This window comes from Gadus chalcogrammus, chromosome 12 (assembly GCF_026213295.1).
Source record: "Gadus chalcogrammus isolate NIFS_2021 chromosome 12, NIFS_Gcha_1.0, whole genome shotgun sequence".
NCBI lineage: Eukaryota > Metazoa > Chordata > Actinopteri > Gadiformes > Gadidae > Gadus > Gadus chalcogrammus.
In genome coordinates this window covers 19,943,520-19,967,294 of record NC_079423.1, presented here as the reverse complement: position 1 = coordinate 19,967,294, position 23,775 = coordinate 19,943,520, and the positions used below count along the sequence as shown (strand labels likewise).

At 43.3% G+C, this 23,775-nt stretch overlaps 1 protein-coding gene across 5 annotated transcripts in view; it reads left to right on the top strand.

The window, feature by feature from the left end:
- The first annotated feature begins 309 nt into the window (after positions 1-309).
- rabgap1l (RAB GTPase activating protein 1-like) overlaps positions 310-23,775 on the top strand; it is a 193,174-nt gene continuing 169,708 nt past the window's right edge. For 2 of the 5 annotated variants that reach the window (XR_008897154.1, XM_056604525.1), the window contains exon 1: positions 315-758. The gene's annotated coding sequence lies outside the window, so the exon portion shown is untranslated. Of the gene's footprint in view, positions 759-23,775 lie in introns of all 5 variants that reach the window. The other 3 variants (XR_008897155.1, XM_056604526.1, XM_056604524.1) reach the window with 2 other exon arrangements.

Below are 23,775 nucleotides of genomic sequence, written 5' to 3'. Positions count from 1 at the left end.
CGTTTTATAATATATAAAAGTAAAAAGCTTGAGTGAGGCTACCACTCTAATAAAAAGATAAAGATAAAGATAAAGATAAAGATAGACTTTATTGTCATTGTACAGTCACCTATACAACGAAATTGGGAGAGCCAACTGAAGGTGCATTACACATACAAAATAAATAAATAATATAATAATCAAGAGGTCCCTAATTCAATCATAATATATACGCAATATATTATTTTATATAGGTCTATGTTTTTATTATACAAGCCTAGTCGTCACGATTTTGTCAAGTGAAAGACCACAATTGGTCAAATTTACATACATGAAGTACAAACAGCCTATATTTTCACTAAGGGTCTTCGAGGTTTGGTGCTATTTTGAGCAATATTAATGGTTAAAAAAAATGCAGATTTGGAAGCTTTCACACTGCCCCTAGCCAATAACATGGAAGCCATTTAGGCTGTGACATTGCTCCGGGCAAGCTCTGTACTCGATTATCAACGAAAAAAAGTGTCTGGTGGGCTTACTCTATGGGTCTTCATGCCGAAAAAGACCCTGTGTTCAATTTTCACTGGAATTACACTTTAATCAACTAACCGCCGCCTTCGTTAGCGACTTTGATGAAATACCCCTCTGGTTCGTGCCAAGCCTGCACGGAGTGGATAGGCGCGCTCCCGCGATATGCGGAGCGCGCCAGAGAGGTTTGCCTGCAACTCTCTGCTGACAGCTAGCGACTTTTACTCAATCTCCAAGCTGTACGTGTCTCGCAAGTAAGTTGACAGCTGTGCTTTTGCTTGTTGACATTAGCGTTTAATTTGTGAAAAAGTTCAATATGAATGTTTTTTTCTCGATCGTGCTTAGTAATTCTATTGTGTTCGCCACCCATCCAGAATTGTTTTGGACTTTGAGCAGCGCTAGCGGTAACTTAGCTTACTTAGCAACACTTAAGAGCCTGAGAATCTTTCTTGTTATATTGGCTTGACATTCAGCTTAATTTGAGTGAATGCCTTCTGACATGTCGTCTGACTCAATCCCGTATCTGTTCCTGTCGATAACATCCTATTTGAATGCCAACAACGAGCCATGAATAGCTGCTAGCTGCAGTTAGCATACTACTGGCTATGTCATGCCTGTCTTCCTGTAGACGTAATGGTTTGTTGTGAGATGGCTTTCTGCGCTGGAGATCAGAATAACCCGTTCTCACGATTAATTAAAAGTCCATCAATCTTCCTGTTCACCCCTCGGTGACTTCGGAATGGTGATGTCTGAAGCACTTATTTGCACGCATGCGAAGGCACGGGACCTACTGCTTTTACCAGGACATCACACGCTAGCTGTTGTTTTTTCTGCGGGAATGTGTGTACTTCCGCGCGTGTGTGGGTTTCTTTTCTTTCAGGCCTGGCATTTTCAGAAGTTGTTATGTGATGGTTTTCACATAACAATTTTTTTTTCATATTGTTTGTTTACAGCGCCAATGTACACTATACACGTGACGCAACCTAAACAGAAATTACGTTTATATTTAACTAACGCTTCTCAAACAGAAGTGCAACCTGTATACTCCAGGTGTGAGGGTTAAGTTTATGTGTGAGTGACTATATGCAAGCAACTCATAGTAACAACATTTTCAACAGTCTGTCGCTATATCTGCAAACTAACATCAGGGCTCTCAAGTTTTGAACTGAGTTCAGAGTGACATTTTGTATATTTTTGTATATTAACTATTATTAATGATGTGACTGCATACAAATGTGTCCACAGACATGGTGACTAATGTATGATAGTAAGTGTCGCGCATTATTGGCCCTTAACACTAATATTCAGAAACAACACTGCCTCAAAAGGCTATTGGCTTAAGCTGCACCAGTAGAGGCATACTTTCCCCGGTGGAACCAGGTCAGCAGTCAATCAATCAAAGGGTCTCAGAGGGTGTGGCGTGTGAGGGTGTGCATCGGTTGAATTGCGTGTGTCTCAAACGAAACTGCCTACTTTCTGGGGGGTATGCAGACACATAGCAGCCCCCCCCCCCACCACCACCAAAACATTTTTTTTTTTTTTTTACGTTTAAAAATAAATTATAAATAATTGATTCATGGAATCCAAAAAAAACACAAAACACAATAAACACAATACTTTTATTACTGACTTCCATTTTAAGTTTCATATTACAGCAGGTGATACGCTCAATCAAAAACAAAACAAAAAAGAATGTAGCCTACGATAATGTAATAACATGTAACAGCAGCTCAATACATTCTCTGTACTGGACATCTGCACAACAGTTTGTGCTTTATGTAACAATGTTACCACTAAATTGTTACATGTCGTGCCTTTGCACTTGCCCATTTGTCAAGAATGGCATCAAATGAAATAGACCGTGCCACACTGTTTTCAATAGAGATCAATGCTAACTGGGACAAGCGATCATTGCTCATACTCGAACGAAGGTATGTTTTTATAAGCTTCAGCTTACTGAACGATCTCTCTGCAGATGCAACCGTCAGAGGCATGGTCAGGGAAACTCTAAGAGATACTGTCAAATTTGGGAACACCAAATCAAGATTCTCCTGTATGAGGACATTTTTAGGGATGCACCGATATGAACATTTTGACCGATACCGATATCCGATATTAATATTGCTGTTATGGCCGATAACCGATATTTGCCGATATCGATATTGGTATAAAAACAAGTTTCTATGATGATTTTGTATACTGAAGAACATGTAAACACTGTGAATATGAAAAGGACAAATTACATTTCTTTCTTTATTTTACCAAAACTTTGAAATACATTGTTTCTTCAACAACAGGGCATCCATAACAAAAACATAAATATTAGAACCATGACTGAACAATAATTTGAACCATGACGAACAATACTGAAAACATTGAAAGTGTTTTACTGTAGGGTTAGTCCAGGCCTACTTCACCAGCAAAGGCAAGTTTTTCTTGACAAAGAGAAGCATTTCTGCTTTCTTGCATTGGATCCTATTTCTCTTTTCATCGACAACATGTGATGCAGCGGAGAAGAGACGTTCACTGTCGACACTTGTACATGGAGCCGAAAGGTACTTGCGTGCTGCTTTGGGCAGGGAAGCGGGACATGTTGCTTTTCCAATACTGCAGTGGGCTCTCATTTCTGGGGATGGGGGGCTCACTCAGATAGCCATGCACCTATCGGAATATAGACAAGTCAAGTGTTTAACTACATGCCTGGAAAATTCTCAGGAAACAGGACATTATAACATTATCCTCCGCTCCTTAAAAGTTTTGTTTAACTCTGCTCTGAGCTGATGACCAGGACTATAGGTGAACCTCAAGGGGGCAGTGTAGCATTACTAAAATAGATACTTTTACACAATCTGCTTTTTCATTTAAGTAAATCAATTAATTTAGTAGATCTAGAGAATTTACAGTATATTGATAAAAAGTAAGGATGGGCATTTCAAGAAATTTCCTTGATCGAGCATCGCTAGAGTTATCGATCAATTATCGATTAATCATTAACTTTTTTCTATAGGCTATATTGAAATTCCCGTTGGTAGAAAATGCAGCATGTTTTTATCAATGAAATCTTTATTCCAACAATAATGTATGGGCCAACATTAATACAATACAGTTTAACTTGAAGACCTACAACCGTTTAACAGTTTTAAAATAATAAATACAGGCATAGGTTATAGGCCTATGCGGCGCTCGTAAAGTCCGAACAATGCGCCTACAGGCGCTCTTAAAGGTTTGGAAACGATTCAACAAGACTAAATCTGTAGCCTATTCCAATTACAATAAGTAGCCAACTTATCGGACAACAATAATCAAACAAAGGCAGTAGGCTAAAAGTGGGCATTAAACTGTATAACTGTTTTGAAAAAAAAAGGCCGACATATAATGCCTATAGGCTGCAGCCGGCGCGCGGAAAAGGCTCGCAACAAAAAGATGAGCCACCCATTTACAAACAATTGCATGAACTAGTCTATCTAAAAGCAATACCTTATTGAACATATATAAGGCTGAACTTGTTGCTAAAATATCACCGTTTTGGCAAAATGTAACGACTCCAAGAGGCACCAAGCCGAAAGAAAAGCGGAGCGAGAGACAACACATTAAGAAAAAAAAGAGCGACTCACATACGGTGGTTACTGTCCCTACTGTCCATAGCATACAGTAACTCCAGCCTACATATTTTTGTTTAGGAATATAAGCTTGTTAACATGCTCGCGGGTCAGACGCGAACGCAGCCTTGTAACTGTCAGTCCAGCAGCAGAAAACACCCGCTTTGACGGGACCGAATTTGCGGGGATGCTGAGGTATTGTCGCGCGAACTTTGACAGCCTGGGGAACCTTCTTCCATTCACTTTCCACCAGTCGGAAGGGTGGTATTTCTCCCACATAGTGATATTCAATTAAATGTTCAAGACTCACAGTATGCAACACAACGTCCTTTTGATCGATAACAATATAAATTGATCGACGCATTTCTTAACGATCGATTATCGAGCATCGATTAATTATGCCCATCCCTAATAAAAAGTACTATATATATATATAATAAATAATAATATACCTGCACCAGGGCTCTAAAGTGCGACCAATTTGGTCGCACATGCGACCTAATTTCTCAATGGTGCGACTAAAAAAAATCGGAGGTCGCACCGGTGCAACCAGCCGTTCAAAAAGAAAAAAACTCTGCGACTCTGAAAGGCCCATATCATGGTCCAATCCAATCAGAGATAATGAATAGCGGGACCCCCCTCTGATTGGCCGTGGTCCAGATATTCCTGTTTATTCCACTTCATTTAAGAATGCTCGTCAGAATTTTGCGATTTTCACTGGCTACAATATTGCATCTGTCAGTTGTCAAATTTGCTGAACAAAATGTTAAACTTCTATAATTGTTCAGTCAACTTATATCGTGCATTTATTTAAGCTCTCAACAGCATAACCATACAGCTTCGCCACATCGGCGGGAAAACACGGCACACGCAAAGTAGGCTACATCCATGGAATCAGCCGTTGAAAACCAGTCTGCAGGAATCGTATGACAACTGGATGGCAGGGGATGCGGACAAGGAATACACCCAGGGGAGAACATGAGAGCCCCAGCTCGCCGCATAGTAGCCTGGGTGCTTTAAGCATGGAATAAGCTGGATACGGAGTGGATGAAAAACGATGTGTGTGTTTGTGTGTCACTCTGTTCGAGCCTGCATGAGAGTTCAATGTTGTCATTAGCTGTTACGTCTTTCTGACCAATCGCAGTTCAAGGCCGACCTGGGCTGTTCCACTTCGGGAGGGGGCGCTCAGTTACTCCCCTCTAGACAAAACGGAATTGGTTGCGACGTTGACCCGGCGCCGCCTGAAACGTTAACGGGCCACCGGGAATTCTCCCAACTCTCCCGATTACCACTCTGCGTGTTCGTGCGTGCGTGCGTGCGTGCCTGTGTGTGTGTGCAGGCGTTATTCAATTGCCTGGTAAACATATAGGCCTACGGTAATATTCATACTGGTTTAAATAATGCATTTGATAGTAGGCTATTTCCCATCGTTGCTGAGCAAGAGTTTTGTTCGAAAGTTCAGTGATAGAAAACAAATAATAGCCCGGGCTATTGCCAAAGATCAAGAAGGCCAAACTACATGAGTTGGCCATCAGAGGGGCATGTGACTGCAATTGAGGATAGTCCATAAGACCTAGAGCCATGAGATGTTCAGTTTGAAGTTTCAGTTTAAAACACTTGCACTTTTAATTTAGATTTTCTTTTTATTTCATTTATCTTCAGATGTTTTAAGTTTAAATTGCAGCTCAGTGAAGCACTTAAATCACCAAAATGTTTCAGTGAAATTACCTTTCTTGTGCAAATATTTAAATAAAGAACATTAGGTTGACCAGATTCTTAGTTCATCATTTACAAGTCAATATTGCCTACATGGACAGCTATTTAAAAAACGTGAACCTGTAAAACTGCAGTGTTGAATGCGATATGGTCGACAATTTGGGTGCACCTAACTTTTGTGCTGGTGCACCTAAGAAAAAAAGTTAGGCGCACCAGTGCAACCAGTGAAAAATGTTAGTTTAGAGCCCTGACCTGCACACTTTTTTTGCTTGTCAGGCCCGCCAGCTGTTGCACTGTTGAGTTTTCCTCCAGAATTTCATCATGCATGTCCAGTAGCGACTGCCGCGTACTGAAAGTACGCGGCTTCTTTTCCTGCGGATCTTCTGTGTCAGGTGTCCCCGTGGCACTGTCGCTGTGCGTCACTTTGTCCACTTCCATCTGAAGCATATTTACTGCCATTAGCTTGGTGACGGTGTCAAAATAGCGGTCTTTGTACCTCGGGTCCAGGATCGTTGCCAAGTAGTAAAGTGGCTCGGAGAAACTGCTTCCAAAGCGTTTGTTCACAGCTTCTAGTAGAGTGCTCTTTGCTGTGCAAACCCCACTATCCGTTTCAGCTGCCTTGCTCAGCAAACGTTTCAGTGCCACCACAGAGGGAATCACGTCAGCAGTAGTGGCCAAATGTGAGCTTATCTCTCTTGTTAACTGTTCAAATGGAGTAAGAAGCGTAGTCATGTTTTCAATTAAGCCCCACTGGTATGAGCTCAGAGAGGCGGGAAGCTCGTGATCTGCTCCATACACACCAAGTGTGCGCTTCTGATCCAGTAGACTTTGCATCATGAAAAAAGTACTGTTCCATCGGGTTGCGACATCCTGTTGTAGCATCTTGTTTTTCATGCCCAACTCTTGCTGTATGTCTCTCAGCCGAGAGCTGGCAAGTTGAGAGTGCTTAAAATGTCCAACTATTTTCCTTCCAATAGCCACACAATCAGAGATGCTTCGCTGGCTTAGCACTCCGTCATGCACTGCCAGCTGCAGTGAATGAGCCATGCAGCCCAGGCTTTTAACACCGCACTCGTCCATTGCCTTCTGCATATTTCGTGCGTTGTCACGAAGCACAACATGCACATTTTCTTTCGGTATTTTCCACTGAGCAAACATGCCGTCAAATGCACTAGCTATGGCAGTCCCTGTATGCGACCCAGCAAATTCTTGTGCATGTAACACAGCTCTTCTCATTTCAAAGTCGTCATCAATCCATTGAGCAGTCAGGCTTAACATACTCATCTGACTGATGTTGGAGGTCCATATATCTGTCGTGAAGCTAACGTCATTCACACTGCTGTCCAATAGCTTGTGGATTTGTGTGGCTACCACTTCGTACAAAGCAGGGAGGGAAACGTCTGAAAAGTAACGGCGACTTGGAAGGCTGTAGCGGGGTTCAATGTGCTCCATCGGCTGACGAAAGCCTCGGTCCTCCACTATGGAAAATGGCTGGTCGTCAAGAGCCATCATTTCCATTACCTTGTTCGTGATTGACTTGGCCTTTGCGCTGTCCTTGGCAAATTTCTTTGATTAGTCGAATGCTTGCTGTATTGGGCTCACAACTGCGGCTGCTGTGGTTTTCGTTTTGGGCTGCTTGCTAGCAACTTTAGCTCCCTGGCATTGTATGTGAACTTCTGGATGGCGGGTTTTCAAATGACTCATTAAATTGGTGGTGTTGAATGATTTCACACGGCATCCTCCGCGCATTACTTGAGCTTTGCAAGTATTGCATACTGCAATTCGAGTGTCTTCGTTTGATACCGTAAAATAATTCCAAACGGCCGACATTGATTCTTTTTTTCTATTTATCTTTTTTTCAGATTATTTTCAGTTAACAAAACACAGGTAACAAACACGCCTGTATGCCTCTCCGTGTGCGTCTCTGCTGGCTGCGTCACTGACATTGTCACATGACCAAACAAGCTGCGCATGTGCAAAAAACAAACGACGGCAACTAGACTGAAATAATTATCGGCTGTTAATATCGGACCAGTTTTACTTATCGAGCCGATGCCGATATGTTAAAAATGACTTACATCGGACGATAACAAGAACACTGCCGATATATCGTGCATCCCAAGAAATTTTACTTCTCAAGAGCCTTGTAACCCTTCAGTAGACGGCTCGCTGGGTATATCTCTTGAATGACATCTCTGGAAACATCACAGGTAGTCAGGGCATATCTGGTAACTGATTCCTCCAGCTCAGCTTTTGTCATGTGCTCCATTTTAGTGATGAATTCAAATTTCTCACACAAGTGCCTCTCGGGTTCATTTTCATGATGACCAGTGCTGGAATTGTCATCTTGGAACCTCTTTTTCTTCCTAAAACGTCTCTTTGAATTCTGGAGAAGCATCCATTTCAATGGCTATCCTGCGTGCAATGTCAAGTGACTTCTGAAAGCCCTCCTCTCTATACTTGAGCAAAAACTCTTTCAGAGAATCGATCAATCTAATGGCTGTGTCCATTGAGAAATCTGCTGCTTGTAGTACCTTGCTTGCAAAGTTGATCTCTGACAATAAGTTATACCAAACCAAGCGGCACACTTTGCCTCTGAGACTATTTTGCTGTCTCCTGCCACTTCTTCAAGCTTTTCTAGTGCATCTAGAATCCCCCCCAACTGGAAACGTACAGCTTTGACAGAGTCTAGCTTAGCTTCCCACCCGGGGCCTGTACCACGAAGCTCGCTTAGAGGGTTAGCGAGGTATGTTGAGCTCAAAGCCTGGGTTAGTTGTACCACGAAAGTCGATCTCTTTTAGCGTCGCTGTATCACCATGGTGACTTATGCTCGCAACCAAACCTGGTCGGGAGCAGTTTTTCGGCTTAGTCTAGCCGGAGATCGGCTACTTAAATCGGCGTGCGCAGCTTCCTAGCCCCTCCTCTGACAGTGGCGTCACCATTTGTGGGTGTTCCCGTGGACCTCGGCGGACTTCTCGTACAGGCGTCTCCGGAGACAGAGGGTTTTAAGGGACAGAACCGATCCCTTGGCATTGTCTGACGATATTCAGATTTCAGACTTTATTGTCATTGTGCAAACAACGAAATTGGGGTTCTTCATGAGAGATACAGATTCTCATCAGAGGGTGTTCGTTATTTGATCGTCCTTGTTGGACCTTATGTAGACAATTCTTACTGTTGCGCATTGTGTCTCCGTGACAGAGTGCTACAGTGGTCCACTGTAGCGATTAGAGGTCGACCGATATGGGTTTTTCTATAACCGATGCCGATACTTAGAGGTCAGGGTTAACCGATAGCCGATATGGGCTGCCGATTTTTTTGGGGCGATTTTTAGGGCCGATATCTAAAAGTTTTCCCATTAGTTTGCATGCTAAAGCGTCACACTAATAATAAGTAGATGCACACAATTTGTTTTAACATTTTTTAACATTTATTGAACTCTGACTTGAACCTTGAGTCATACATACCAGTTTTGTTTGGGCGCAAGTGTTAACTGAAATATTCATTCAAAGAAAAATTAAATAAATATTTTATAAATAAAATAAATTAACTTGGAAAATATAAAAATATGTTACATCAAAAATAAACAGTAGTACTACAAACACACTAGCAAGGGCAATGCTAAACCCTTTGTGATTTCTCACATTCTTGACTATTAACGTTATACTACTTTACTGTGGACGTAGGCTATATACAGACTAGGGCTGTCACTCTTTCCAAAAATGAAATTCGAACGAATTTCGAATGTCCATAATTAATTCGAATACATTTGAATACATTCGACCCCCCCCCCCCCCCCCCCCCCCATAGAACTATAAAAAAATAAATAAAATAAAGAAACACGACAACGGATGTTGTCGTGTTTCTTTTTATTTCTTGTGGAAATCACGTACACCTACTGAATTCATAACAGCACAGGATAAAAACACATCTTTGATAACACATTTGTAAACACAACAAGAGGAAGCTCCGACACACAAGTGCGGCTGTCTTTTACGTAACTGCTCGGAGCGCGATATGCGGAGCGCATGTCGTCCATGGCACACACAGCCTATATAAACGAACAATCTGTGAGGCCGACCTCCAACACGGCATGCTGCTCTTTTTATTCCTTACGGAAAGAAAATTACAAGTAGTCTTGCAGCTCTCCGTTACCGTTGCAGCTGCTTGTGTCAGCCGTGCTGTATGAGTCCCCAAACAGGCTGCCCATCGCGCCCAGCGCAGCAGCAGACTTTTCTCCCCGTCCTGTGCGATCAGTGTCGGTCTCCGTTTCAATGAGCTCGTGTGAGAGGCTTTCAGTCACGAGATGTTTCTGTGCAGGGGAAAGGTGGACTAACCGGTAGGGCTGAACGATTTTAAGAAAAAATTGAAATTGCGATTTTTCTGGTAGAGATTGCGGTTTCGATTTCAACCACGATTTATTTTCTTTAAATCAAGTTTCAGTATAAATTAATATAACCAATGAATTCCATTAAGGTAATGCAATAATGAAATTGCTGGCAACAGATTTCAAATGCAAGACTGTTTATTCAAGTACCTAAGAAACAACAACCAAAAAAGTCAAATAAAAAGGGAGCCCTCTTTCTTAAGTAAACTTGCTTCAATGGCTCATCAGCATCAAAATAATTGCACTTTTGTAAAAAAAAAAAAAAAAAAAAAAAATATATATATATATATATTATATATAAAAAAAAAAACCCGCAGCTTTGACGATCCCAAAATCGTAATGCTTGAGATCGCGATTTTCGGTCGAAAACGATAGATCGTTCAGCCCTACTAACCGGGAGAAGCGGGGATCCATGAGGGCCGCTTTATTGAGGAGAAGCCACTCGCCGCTCTCTTCTTTATAGCGCATTTTTACAGTTCGAATGGAGAATTACACTTCGAATTCGAACTTTTCACCCCACCTTCGAACGAATATTCGAACTTCGAATAAAAAGTACAGACATTGGTCTGAACACGTCACTTCATCAGGCTAACGATCCATTTTTATTCGCAAACACGTTGATAGAAACACACGCAGCTGCGCATGTTCTTGAGGTGAATTTTCTTTGATGTAAATAAGTTGGAAACTCGGCTATTGTCTGCGTCACCTAAACCACGCTTCTGAACAAATGTCATACACCGTTCTGAGCTGCTCCATGGCTGCTCTGTGTCTCCAAGCACGGAGCTGTCTGTGAGAGGGGCGGAGTAGCGCAACATAATGCCGCCTCCTCCACACCACGAACAGAGGGACATTTTTCGACTCCAATACAGGAAAACTTAAGCAGAACTCATAACATTTGGGCCAACATATTACTGTAAGCAAGCAAGCTGCTACTAGATTTCGAGTAAAGTCCTTCAAGCTAACAGCAAGGACAAGTTAACTGTGAGCCTGTGAACTCAATCAGCTGTAGCCTTAAGGTGCGGCCACACCAGACGCGTATCTCGCGTACTTCGCGTCTCAAATCGCCATTTTTTTCCATAGGGAACCATTGGTTTAATACGCGTATTACGCGTTTCACGCGTATTAAGCGTATAAGCAACATTGTACGCGCATATAGCGCGTATGTGGCGCGTATATTTACGCGCAATACGCGCTATACGCGCGTATATCGCGTACATTTCAAGAGTTCAAAAAATTGAACTTTTTACGCGAAGTACGCGAGATACGCGTCTGACGATAGCCGCGTTGCCCAATCAGCGTTGAGCTTGACCCGACGTCACTGGCAGAGAGTAGTGAGCTTGGACAGAAGCATACGGCCGACATCTTTCTTTATTCTGTGTGGAAATAGTAACATAGTTACGCCATTAAATGCTTTTATGGAAACATTTCTAGCGAGAAATGTGCATTTTACTTTCATAATGTTCGCTCGGTGAATGTGAAGGATGTTTGGTTTGATAGTTATGACGAAGAGGGAACGCTCCGTTCACTTGCATGGACAGAGTCTCTGGTTACTAAGCAACCTCAACGTCTTGGCGGACTATATATCTGCTGATCAACACTACGAATGCTGGAAACACACCAGACACACCATGTGAAGTTATTTAACCCGATTATTGTTATTTATATCCGAGATTATTTAATCTAACCCGATCTAAACTCTATCACCCAAACACGGCGGCGATTGGGTTTCCTACCTCGGACTCCAGCGCAGCTTATCCTGGGGCAACACACACACACACACACACCCAAGTGTTGGAGCCTTTACCGTGGGGAGCCTCATCCTGGGGCAAGACACACACACACACACACACAGCCACGGCCGACAACTTTCTTTATTCTGGGTGGAAATAGTAACATAACATAACATTTGGTTTGATAGTTATGACGAAGAGGGAACGCTACGTTCACTTGCATGGACATTGGACTCATCTAGGCGAGTGACGTATGCGCGTATGGCGCGTATTGCGCGTATGTGACCATTTTTGACATAAAATGGTCAAGCAACATTTTACGCGCGTATCTCGCGTAAAAAGTACGCGAGATACGCGTCTGGTGTGGCCGCACCTTTAGGTTACAGCTCGCGACGGTTCAATGCTTTTCGTTTTTTTTTTTTTTTTTTTTCTTTCACTAAGTGAAGCAACACTTCATAGTTTACTTGTAACATATATAACCTAGTAAATATGTTACCACCATACAACTTTGAAATAGCGGAATTTAAGCCTTACCTTATCTCCCAGGATTACAAGTTTTGGGTTGGGGTCCTTCACATGCGTTCTGCCTACCAATAACACGGGGCTGCCCGCGGACATGCCTGACTATAAATCGGCGCTACTAAACACAGATATCGGCCGATGCCGATAGATTAAAAAATGACAAATATCGGCCCGATACATCGGCCGACCGATATATCGGTCGACCTCTAGTAGCGATAATATGTATTAAATGATTTAATACATATTATCGCGGCCAAAAGCTGTGTGCGCCTCCAGACGATATTATGAATCACAAACGACTTTGTCGGGTTCTGCGACGTCTCTGGTTCTTCCACTTTCACATCAACCTGAAGTCCACTGAACCGCGCGCTGCCTGCTGCCGGCTGCCCGCTGCCGGGCGATGGTGCCTCGCGGCAACCAGCAGCATGTCGCAGTTCATGTACTTCAGCGAGTCAAAGCCAAAGTTCCTATCCCCCAATTCCTTCTCAACCATGGCTCAGATAACCCCCACAACAGTCTCGTTGTGGAAATACAAGACGCGTCAAAGAACCGGCAAGAAACACTTGCGTTACAGTGTGTATTCACACACACACACACACACACTAGGGCTGGGCGATATATCGATATTTAAATTATATCGATATTTTTTCAAACGCGATATGAAACGAGACCATATCGTCAATATCGATATAATTTAATTTGCGTTGAAATTACAGCACATTTGTTCCAAATAACACCAGTTTCGAACGACGACTGCCGCCTGCTATTTCGTAACTCTCACGCTCTGCCTCCGGCTCACACACACAGTCTCTGCCTGCCCCCCCCCCCCCCCCCCTCCACTGACTCACGTCACTTTTTGAAACATGAGCCGTGTTCGAAATCGTTCACTATTCATTGGGTATTTTAAGTGCACTATATTGTAGGGCTGTCAAAACGAACTTCGCTATTCGAATACAATTCGAATTTTTCAAAAAAGGAGAACATTCGAGTGCGGCAACTAACGTTCGAACTTTTTTTTTTTTAGCAAATTTTATTGACAAGTCAAGAATTACATTTAACTTTTGCCTAGCAACCACGCAAATCAAAGTCAACGTTGTGCGTCGTGACGTTCGGCATTGTATGCTTACAAGATGGCGGGGAGCAGCGCGCGAGCAGACACAGAGCTGGAAAGCATAGGTACGAACACACCAAACGCGTACCCGCGTAAAGATTTACGCGCGTAACGCAGCTAAAATGTTGCTTGACCATTTTGTGTCAAAAATGGTCCTACGCAGCTACGCGCCTACGCTCCTACGCGCCTAGATGAATCCATGTCCATGCAAGTGAACGGAGCGTTCCCTATTCGTCATAACTATCAAACCAAACATCCTTCACATTCACCGAGCGAACATTACTGAAGTAAAATGCACATTTCTCGCTAAAAATGTTTCCATAAACGCATTTAATGGCGTAACTATGTTACTATTTCCACCCAGAATAAAGAAAGTTGTCGGCCGTGGCTGCGCTGGAGTCCGAGGTAGGAAACCCAAACGCTGCGGTGTTTGGGTGATAGAGTTTAGATCGGTTTAGATTAAATAATCTCGGATATAAATAACAATAATCGGGTTAAATAACTTCACATGGTGTGTCTGGTGTGTTTCCAGCATTCGTAGTGTTGATCAGCAGATATATAGTCCGCCAAGACGTTGAGGTTGCTTAGTAACCAGAGACTCTGTCCATGCAAGTGAACGGAGCGTTCCCTCTTCGTCATAACTATCAAACCAAACATCCTTCACATTCATCTCGTTGTCTGCAAGCTGGGCGGCAGACAACATCTTCATTAAACATCATTGCTTGAATATTTCTGGCGTTATATCGTACCTATTTATATAAGTTTTGTATTGATTTTGTAAAACTTGTTGCAAATGTTGCATAACAGATTTGGTTGACGCGCCCTCTAGTGGACGCGGGACGTAGGCCTAATAATAAGATGGTATCGGTGTATATAATGATATAATTAAAAAAAATTAAAAAAAACATTAAAATATTCGAATATTATTCGAATATTCAACATAAGAAGCATTAGAAATTCGAATATGATTTGAGGGGAGGATTGACAGCCCTACTATATTGTGCATGAAATTAACCACTGAGAATTCGAACACCACTACAAAATGGCGAGCACCCTATATAGTGCGCTATATCTGTCATAGGGAACGATTTCGAACACAGCTATGGAGTCCGCCTGCGCATGCAGCTCCGAGGAGCTTGTTTGCAAGCGAAAGACCAACGGCTCCATAGTATGGAAATGGTTTGGATCTAAGTTGTCTGACGAATTACAAAATCACGTAATTTGTGGAGTGTGCTTAAAAACTGTTGCAACCAAAGGGTTGCAATTCTGTCCATAATATTCCGGAGGTGCAAACAGCTTTTGGCCGTGACATTATATATTATAATGTACGGAGGCTCAATCGCGCTGATTTGGAATATCTTGGTCTGTCACAAAGCATCTAAGCTCCTCCCCTTACTCTGCCTGGCCCGCCCAGAGACGTTGGCCCGCCAATGAGACACGACCGTGCGAGCGCCACATGTGTGTGTGTGTACACACACACTATAACGCAAGTGTTTCTTGTCGGTTCTTTGACGTCTCTTGTATTTCCTCAACGAGACTGTATTGGGGGTTATCTGAGCCATGGTTGAGAAGGAATTGGGGGAAAGGAACTTTGGCTTTGACTCGCTGAAGTACATGAACTGCGACATGCCTCCCGTGGGTTCTAGAATATTTACAGAACACGGCTAAAGGCTATGTGGTACCGTGGCTGCACGGCAGAATTTCGGGAACGTCTTTGAATACTGTGTTAGTTGCCCACTAATACCTATATTAAAGAATACATAAAATAGCATGTCATGTCCGCCCCCCCCACGCAGTCGTTACGGTTCATAATATTTTGGAAGCGCACAAAGCTTTTGGCCGTGATGTTATATATTATAATGTTCTCTAATACGAGGCGGAGGCAGTGTCTAGTCCACGGTTTATTCAACCATCAAACTGTATTCAATTCCGAACGGTAGGAATAGTAATATCAAATCTGCGCACGGAGCGCGCCGCCGCCCCCCCCCCCCCCCCCCCCCCCTTCGACAAATATCGATATTTATCTTATATCGATATTCTGCTTGAAGATATCGAGATATGACTTTTGGTCCATATCGCCCAGCCCTAACACACACACACACACACAGACACACACATGTGGCGCTCGCACGGTCGAGTCTCATTGGCAGGCCAACGTCTCTGGGCGGGCCAGGCAGAGTAAGGGGAGGAGCTGAGATTCTTGGTGACGTCATGAATCCAGACATTCCAAATCAGCGCGCTTGAGCCTCCGTTTTTTCAAAGGCGAGCAGAACAGCTAGTGCTCGTTTTACACCAAACGCAAGTTTTAGCCACTGGGGGACCATAGGCAGGCTAGGGGAACTCATATTTATGTTAGAAAACCTCATAAATTGAGATTTTCATGTCATGGGACCTTTTAAAGAGATCGACTTTCATGGTACAGCTAACCCAGGCTTTCAGCTCAACATACCTCGCTAACCCTCTAATCGAGCTTCGTAGTACAGGCCCCTGGATTGGGCTTCGCGGGTTTGTTTACCGGCGTTGCTATTATTACCGGTCTTGCGTGTTCCAACGGTTTATTAGGTATCTAATAAATCGCTGTCTAATCAATACTTCATTCACTGCCTCTTCCGTGGTTATTACAATATTATGAATAGACTGCTCTGTAAAAATAAATAAATAATTATACCAGATACATTTTCAGTCGCACCGGTGCGCCCAAATAAAATATTTGGTCGCACTACCCCGAATTCTAGGCGCATGTGCGCCCAAATTAGGCGCACTCTGGAGCCCTGCCCCAGATGACAAACAGTGACCCAGGTACAGAGCACATACAAAGCAAAAAAAACAATAGAGTACAGGAGGGCATGTCAGTTAATAAATAATAATAAAAGATAACTTAAGAATAAAGTCAAAATAAAATAAATAAGAAATAATAATAACTGATTATTATAGTAAATTAAAGGAAGGCTGGATGGGAAAGGTCCTAAGCTACAAGTCTGCCGAGAGACTTTTCAATTTGTTGAAGTGTTGTATAATTGGGCCCCAAGTAGAACCAAATTTGTCAGGTAGACCCCGAAGCGAAAACTTAATTTTTTCTAATTTTAAAAAGAACATAAGATCCTTCACCCACACAGTACAACTCGGGGATCGGGGTGATTTCCAGTCCATCAAAATTCTCCTACGTGCTAGGAGGGTTGAGAAAGCAATAGCATTTTTATGTTTATTGTTTAAGTTTGGATCTTTATTAGAGTCTGTACCAATGGTCCTCATAGTTGACTGTTTTCAAATGACACATTCCCTATACAGACCATTATTACTGACAACGCCTGCAATCAACCACGCACATCTAGCCTGCACACTAGGAGGGGCGGAAGATGCGGAGTGTATCCTAGTCTGCTGCGGCCCATCAAAATGACCCGCAAGCACACTACATCTTCCACCGCGGAGCTCACTCTGCGATTGGCACTTATCAATGCCAGATCAATAACTAATAAAACATTCATCTTAAATGATTTCTTCACGTCCAGGAACTTAGATTTTATGTTTTTCACAGAGACATGGCTTCACGCTGGCGAGCTTACAGCATTTGCTGAACTTCTTCCGCATGACTGTACCTTCATAAACACCCCCCGGATTACTGGGAAAGGTGGAGGGCTGGCGTCAGTTTTTAAATCCAGCTTCCGCTGCCGCCAAACTCCGTCAAACAGCTTCTCTAGCTTTGAACTGCAACTCTTCGAGATACATGTTCAACTTCCTGTTCTATGTGCTGTGATCTACCGTCCCCCGAAGTTTAATAAGGATTTTATCCAGGATTTCTTTGACTTTGTGGCGGGAATTGTCTTGAACACAGATCGCTTATTAATCATAGGCGATTTTAATATCCATGTGTGTTGTGACTCCCGGCCCTTAGTTAAAGACTTCTTGAATCTCATTGACTCTTTTAACCTCACACAGTCCGTTACTGCCCCGACGCATGAAAAGGGTCATACACTAGACCTTGTTCTGTCCCATGGCTTAAATGTGTGTATTAGTGAAATTTGTGATGTGCCGATTTCAGGCCATTTACCGGTGATGTTCACTCTGACTCTGCCTGGCGCTCACACCTCGTTTCCACATACGTATGTTTTTCGTATCCGTGCTTCCGTAAATTTACGGAAGGAGTCGCTAGTGTTTTACGTACAGACATGAATTTATTTACGGTGTGGGCGCCTGGTCTCTGAGGTACAACAGTGGGATCACCAATCAGAATAGAACAGGCGGAAGCGGGGGTTGCGGTGAAATCAACTTGAGTCATTTATTTATAAAAAGGTGCAGGGGGAAAAGGGAGGGGGCAAAAGGCAACTCAAATCTTCACCGGGTTGGCGGCTGTCGTCAGGGTGCCCTTTCTGGCTCTTCCTGGGGTGGGGCCAGAGGGAGAGAGAGAAAGATAGTCCGAGGTTAGTGGGGTCTGTGGTCCCTGCCACTGACCTCTTCGCCCTAGCTCGGCTTGGGTTTCCTCTTCAAGTCGTTGGGGTTCCTCTTCAAGTCGTTGGGGTTCCTCTTCAGCTGCCGGCCTTCGTCGGGTTACAGCGTGACACAATTCACACACACCGACAAAACAGCTCTTCGTTCCACTTGAACGTAACTTCATTGATTAGTTTTGGAGTGATCAAGAGGGTTGGCCACAGGCCTCTTACCACGAGACTGGCCTAACGTGTCTCTGGTCTCCACACGCTCCTCCAGCCAGTCTGTCTTCAGGCTGTTCTGGTGGAGTTAAAAAGGCCCTCTGATTGCAGGGCTAACTCAGCGCACCTGTGCAGGGTAAGCTGAGTAGTACCTCCCATCCAGAACCACACCCCTTGGCTGCCTTTGCCTGCCTTTGTGGCCCCCACGTGGCCATGTGGGGAACTGCTCAGCGGCTGGGCCACCACAACGGACAAAAGATGGGGGAGCGTATGATAATGGCCGTTTTTAGGAGACCGGTACTTTGGAACATGAGGATCGACATATACAGAGATAAAAACAAAACCAACCAGGCTTGGAAAGAGATCGGTGAGGAGTTTGGCCTGCCAGGTACTTGCATGTTTTGTGAAAAACATAAAAACTTTCATACGGTATCTCCGTAAAACGACGGCGAAAGTTAAATTTTTTGAACGTATATTACGGACATACCGGACAGAAATTTTACGGAGGGGAGGAGTCTCGGAGGGACATTACGGAGAATCACATAGGAATGAATGGACTTTCGGTCGGAGACGGTTGGATCGCATACGAGAATGTACGTATGTGGAAACGAGGCGTCAGGCTTCAACGCGCGCCCTGGCGCGCCGCCTGCGCGCGCTGAATCCGTTGACCGCGTCACAGTTTTCCGTCGCTTTTATTGACTCTATGCCTCCCGCAAGTGACTTAGAAAATACATCTGCGGAGGAGATACTCAGTTCTTTTAATTCTACCTGCTCTAATATTCTGGACTTGATTGCACCTTTTAAAGATAGACGCCCCAAACCTGTCACTGAGCCGTGGCTCAATGATCACACTCGTACTCTTAGACGCACATGTAGGCGTGCCGAGAGAAAATGGAAGAGGGACAAACTCTATGTCTCCCTTGGGATTTTAAGAGACGGTTTAGCAAAATACCAGAAAGCTGTAAAATCTGCGAAAACCCAATTCATATCCAATAGGGCTGTAACGATACACAAATTCACAATTCGGTTTGTATCACGATTTTTGACCCACGGTTCGATACATCCCATGATTCTTTTAAATTTAAAAAGCATTTTATTTAAACACTTAAATGCCAATTATCTTAATGTAACATTTAATAACAAATAATTTGGAACACTGAACAGATTTGAACCGAAAGAATACTATTAAAGTATAGCTAAATTAATAAAGAAATAACCAAAGTTTGCAGTTGGAGGATGCTTTTTGCTGGTAGGCATAATAGGGCCCCTTTCACTGTTTGGTTGGTTTATTCAAATATCCTTATTAGCGCTTCTTATTAGGCTATGTAGCTTAAATAATGACATAATCAGGCCGTATAGAATGCAACATGTTTAATAGCCTAACTTTCAATAGATGAGGAAAAACATGAACGTCGCAATAACGAGGCATAGTGTTACGCATATGTGTGTGCGCGAGAATGGCAGTGTGCGTATGCGTGTGTGAGTGACGTCAGCGAGTGAGTGGACGAGCGAGGAGAGCGAGCGGTAGCGCGTGTGTCTAGTGAAGAAGCGAACGAGTCCGGTAGAATAAAGTACCCATCCTGTCAATAATCGGTGGCCGCTTCATTCCGACCTATAAGCAGACAAACTGCCAGTCAAATCACACAAAACAATAGAGACAGGATCACACAGGCAATTTTTTTCGCGCTTGGCCCACTCTGGATAAATGTCGTTCATATCGCATAGGAGGACTTCGACGGCTGTGGAGAAATGCAATCCTCCGTAGCCACGGAGAGCTGTGATCACAGAGAGGGCATCTCGTCACATATTTACGGCATCGATAGGAGGGGGCGCTGTCAGCAGACTATTATTTAGACAAATTATTAGCAAATTTCAATCGGACAATTTGACCGAAGAGTTAGAAAGGGCATATTGCGCTTCTGCCTTCTCACACCGCGAGACAGGTTCGTGGCTTTGAGTATCGCGATTTTCGGTTTGATACGCGTATCGTTACAGCCCTAATATCCAACCTTGTGTCCAAAAACAGCCATAGGCCCCAGGTTCTTTTTGGCACTCTAAAAAATCTCATTAATCCCTGCAACTCTCCTGCTGTTGTGCCATCACTCCTCCCAATTTCTTACGTTCTTTATCGATAAAATCTCTGCCATCAAGTCTTCACCTCCTCTGTCCACCGTAGATCCAGCGGCATCTCCTGTATGCCCTACTGTCTTCGAGCAGTTCTACCCACTGTCGCTCTCTGAGCTATCGGAGGTAGTTACAAAATTGAGAATATCCGCTAGACCAGTGGTTCTCAAACTTTTTACCATGAGTACCACCTTTGAAATGATTTGGCTCTCCAAGTACCACTGGAATTAAAATAAAGTGCGTAGGCCTATAACTACATAGTTTACACAGAAGGCATTAATATTAATAATACGATTTATTATTCACATAACTTTACTTGACTGAAGCAACCAACTGTCTATAACTCATGTATTGTATTTAAACACTTGCAACGGGATAATACTAACAATTGAACAACTGCTTCAAAAATGCTACCCAGCAAATGGGGATATCATCTGGCATATAACATACCAGTCAATCTAGTGAGGTTATTAACAAGTATACTGCATTAAAGCATTCACAGCACTGAATATTAATTTTAACAACTGCAGTCAACCAATCATGTGAGGTAAATTGTACTGCATCAAAACATTCAAAGAATTGAACATGAATATTTAAATACTGGAGTCAAACAATCCTGTTATAAGCAATCATGCACAGCAAAGAGAGAAATCATGTGCACTGCGAAAACACTGTAATCAAACTATCATGAGTAAGAACAAGCGTATCATAGAAAAACAACGTATTCAGTATTAAAAAACACTGCAGTAAGTGCCATAAGGTCAGAATATAAACTATGTTTAGGTTTGAAGGAGAATGTACTCAGGCACACATTGAAAATTACATCTGAAACAGCCATCCCCTCTTCCCATCCCCTGTTATTTTATCAATTAATGTGGAAATATTACCGCTATTTCATTATAGCGGTTTCCTTTTTCAATTCGGCGCAAGCAACGTTACTTTTCCCAGGGACAGATTTGACAGCCATACTGCCTTCTCGGGCAGTATGCTATTGCGCAAGCACGCAGGCGTACTTGCGCAATAGTGCCTTCACAAGCTCTCATTCCACACCGTACGAAACTGACAATGGTAGCGTGAAGCAGTCTCTGCATCTCAGACATCGCTTCCGCAGGCAACTCTGTCCCCTTTTCTCCCTTTCATTCCAACCCGTGAGCAACGCTAGTCTCCCTTCTCTTCTGAATGCATTTCTGAAAAAAAATGAATAAGAATCAGTTTTTAAAATCCTTAAATGTGATGCATGCCTCCGAATCGTGTGATGCGTCCGATCAGCTGCGTTTTTTGGGATAAATTAAGAGCGATGACATGACAGTAGTCATCGCTCTTATTTGCGACCATTTGCGACCAAGAGAAGCCTGGTCGCGAGTGGAATGAGAAAGCGCACAGCCTTGTCTGAAAGCGCCGGATATTCGCTGCGTCGCTGCATCCAAAAGTCCAGAAATGTCTGGCCTCTGAAGGCAGACTTCAACGTCTCGTCACAGGACGATTTTGCTAAATTGTTGCTTCCCCTACTCGTCGTCACAGCAGTTAGTCAATGCAGGTTTAAGATCATTGCATATGATGGGTACATGCAAAAAAAAAATGTAACGGTTGCTTCAACTTCAAACTTCAAAAAATCTTTCATACTCCGCGTACCACTAGAGGGCGCTCGCGTACCACCAGTGGTACGCGTACCACAGATTGAGAACGTCTGCCCTAGACAGTATTCCTGCCAGATTATTGAAAGACGTGTCTAACACTGTTGGCCCATACATTTTAACGTTAATAAACACCTGCCTTGCCTCAGGCTGTGTTCCATCTGTTTTTAAACATGCTATAGTCCAGCCCATTATCAAAAAACACAACCTCGACCCCTCTGTTCTCCAGCTTTAGGCCTATCTCTAAGCTTCCCTTCCTCTCTAAAGTGTTAGAAAAAGTGGTTTTAGAACAACTGCAGCTATACCTGGATCTTAATGAAATAACAGAAAAGTTTCAGTCTGGTTTTAAATCACGGCACAGCACAGAAAATGCACTTTTAAAAATCTTTAATGATCTTCTTTTAACTGTTGACTCGGGGAGCTCTGCTGCGCTCGTGCTTTTAGACTTGACTGCTGCCTTTGACACAGTCGACCACCAGATTATTTTATCCCGCCTGGAACTCTGTGTTGGTATTACTGGAAATGTCCTAAAATGGTTCAAGTCATATCTGTCAAAGAGAACCTTCTCTGTTCATCTAGGCCAGTACTCCTCAGCTGCAGCCCCACTAGTCTGTGGGGTACCCCAAGGCTCTATTTTATCTCCAATTCTTTTTGCGTTATATCTGCTTCACCTAGGTTCCATTTTTTAAAAACACAACATTTCGTTCCACTGCTTCGCAGATGTCCTACAAATCTACCTGCCGTTAAAATCAAACAAAGACTCAACAAATACGTTGTCAAACTGTCTGAAAGATGTGAAAACCTGGTTGGAACTTAACTTCCTATCACTAAACAATAATAAAACCGAAATAATTGTTTTTGGCAAATCCGAACTGCTGGATGGCATCGACGGTGTTCTTGGTCCCCTTGCCTCCTACAACCGCCCTTCTGTCAGAAACCTCTGAGTTATTTTCGACAATGGTTTTAAATTTAACAAGCAAATAAGCTCAGTCGTGAAGACAAGCTTCTTCCAGCTGCGACTCCTAGCGAAAGTGAAGCCGTATCTCCCACCAAAGGAATTTGAAAGAGTCATTCACCTGTTCATAATGTCCCGTTTAGACTAGGGCTGTCACTTTTTGTTCGAAGGTGGGGTGAAAAGTTCGAATTCGAAGTGTAATTCTCCATTCGAACTGTAAAAATGCGCTATAAAGAAGAGAGCGGCGAGTGGCTTTTCCTCAATAAAGCGGCCCTCCTGGATCCCCGCTTCTCCCGGTTAGTCCACCTTTCCCCTGCACAGAAACATCTCGTGACTGAAAGCCTCTCACACGAGCTCATTGAAACGGAGACCGACACTGATCGCACACGACAGGGAGAAAAGTCTGCTGCTGCGCTGGGCGCGATGGGCAGCCTGTTTGGGGACTTATACAGCACGGCTGACAGAAGCAGCTGCAGCGGTAACGGAGAGCTGCGAGACTACTTGTAATTTTCTTTCCTTAAGGAATAAAAAGAGCAGCATGCCGTGTTGGAGGTCGGCCTCACAGATTGTTCGTTTATATAGGCTGTGTGTGCCATGGACGACATGCGCTCCGGATATCGCGCTCCGAGCAGTTATTGTTAATGCGTAAAAGACAGCCGCACTTGTGTGTCGGAGCTTCCCCCGTGTTTACAAATGTGTTATCAAAGATGTGTTTTTATCCTGTGCTGTTATGAATTCAGTTGGTATACGTGATTTCCACAAGAAATAAAAAGAAACACGACGAACAGTCGTTGTCGTGTTTCTATATATATATTTTTTTAATAGTTCTATGGGGGGGGGGGGGTCG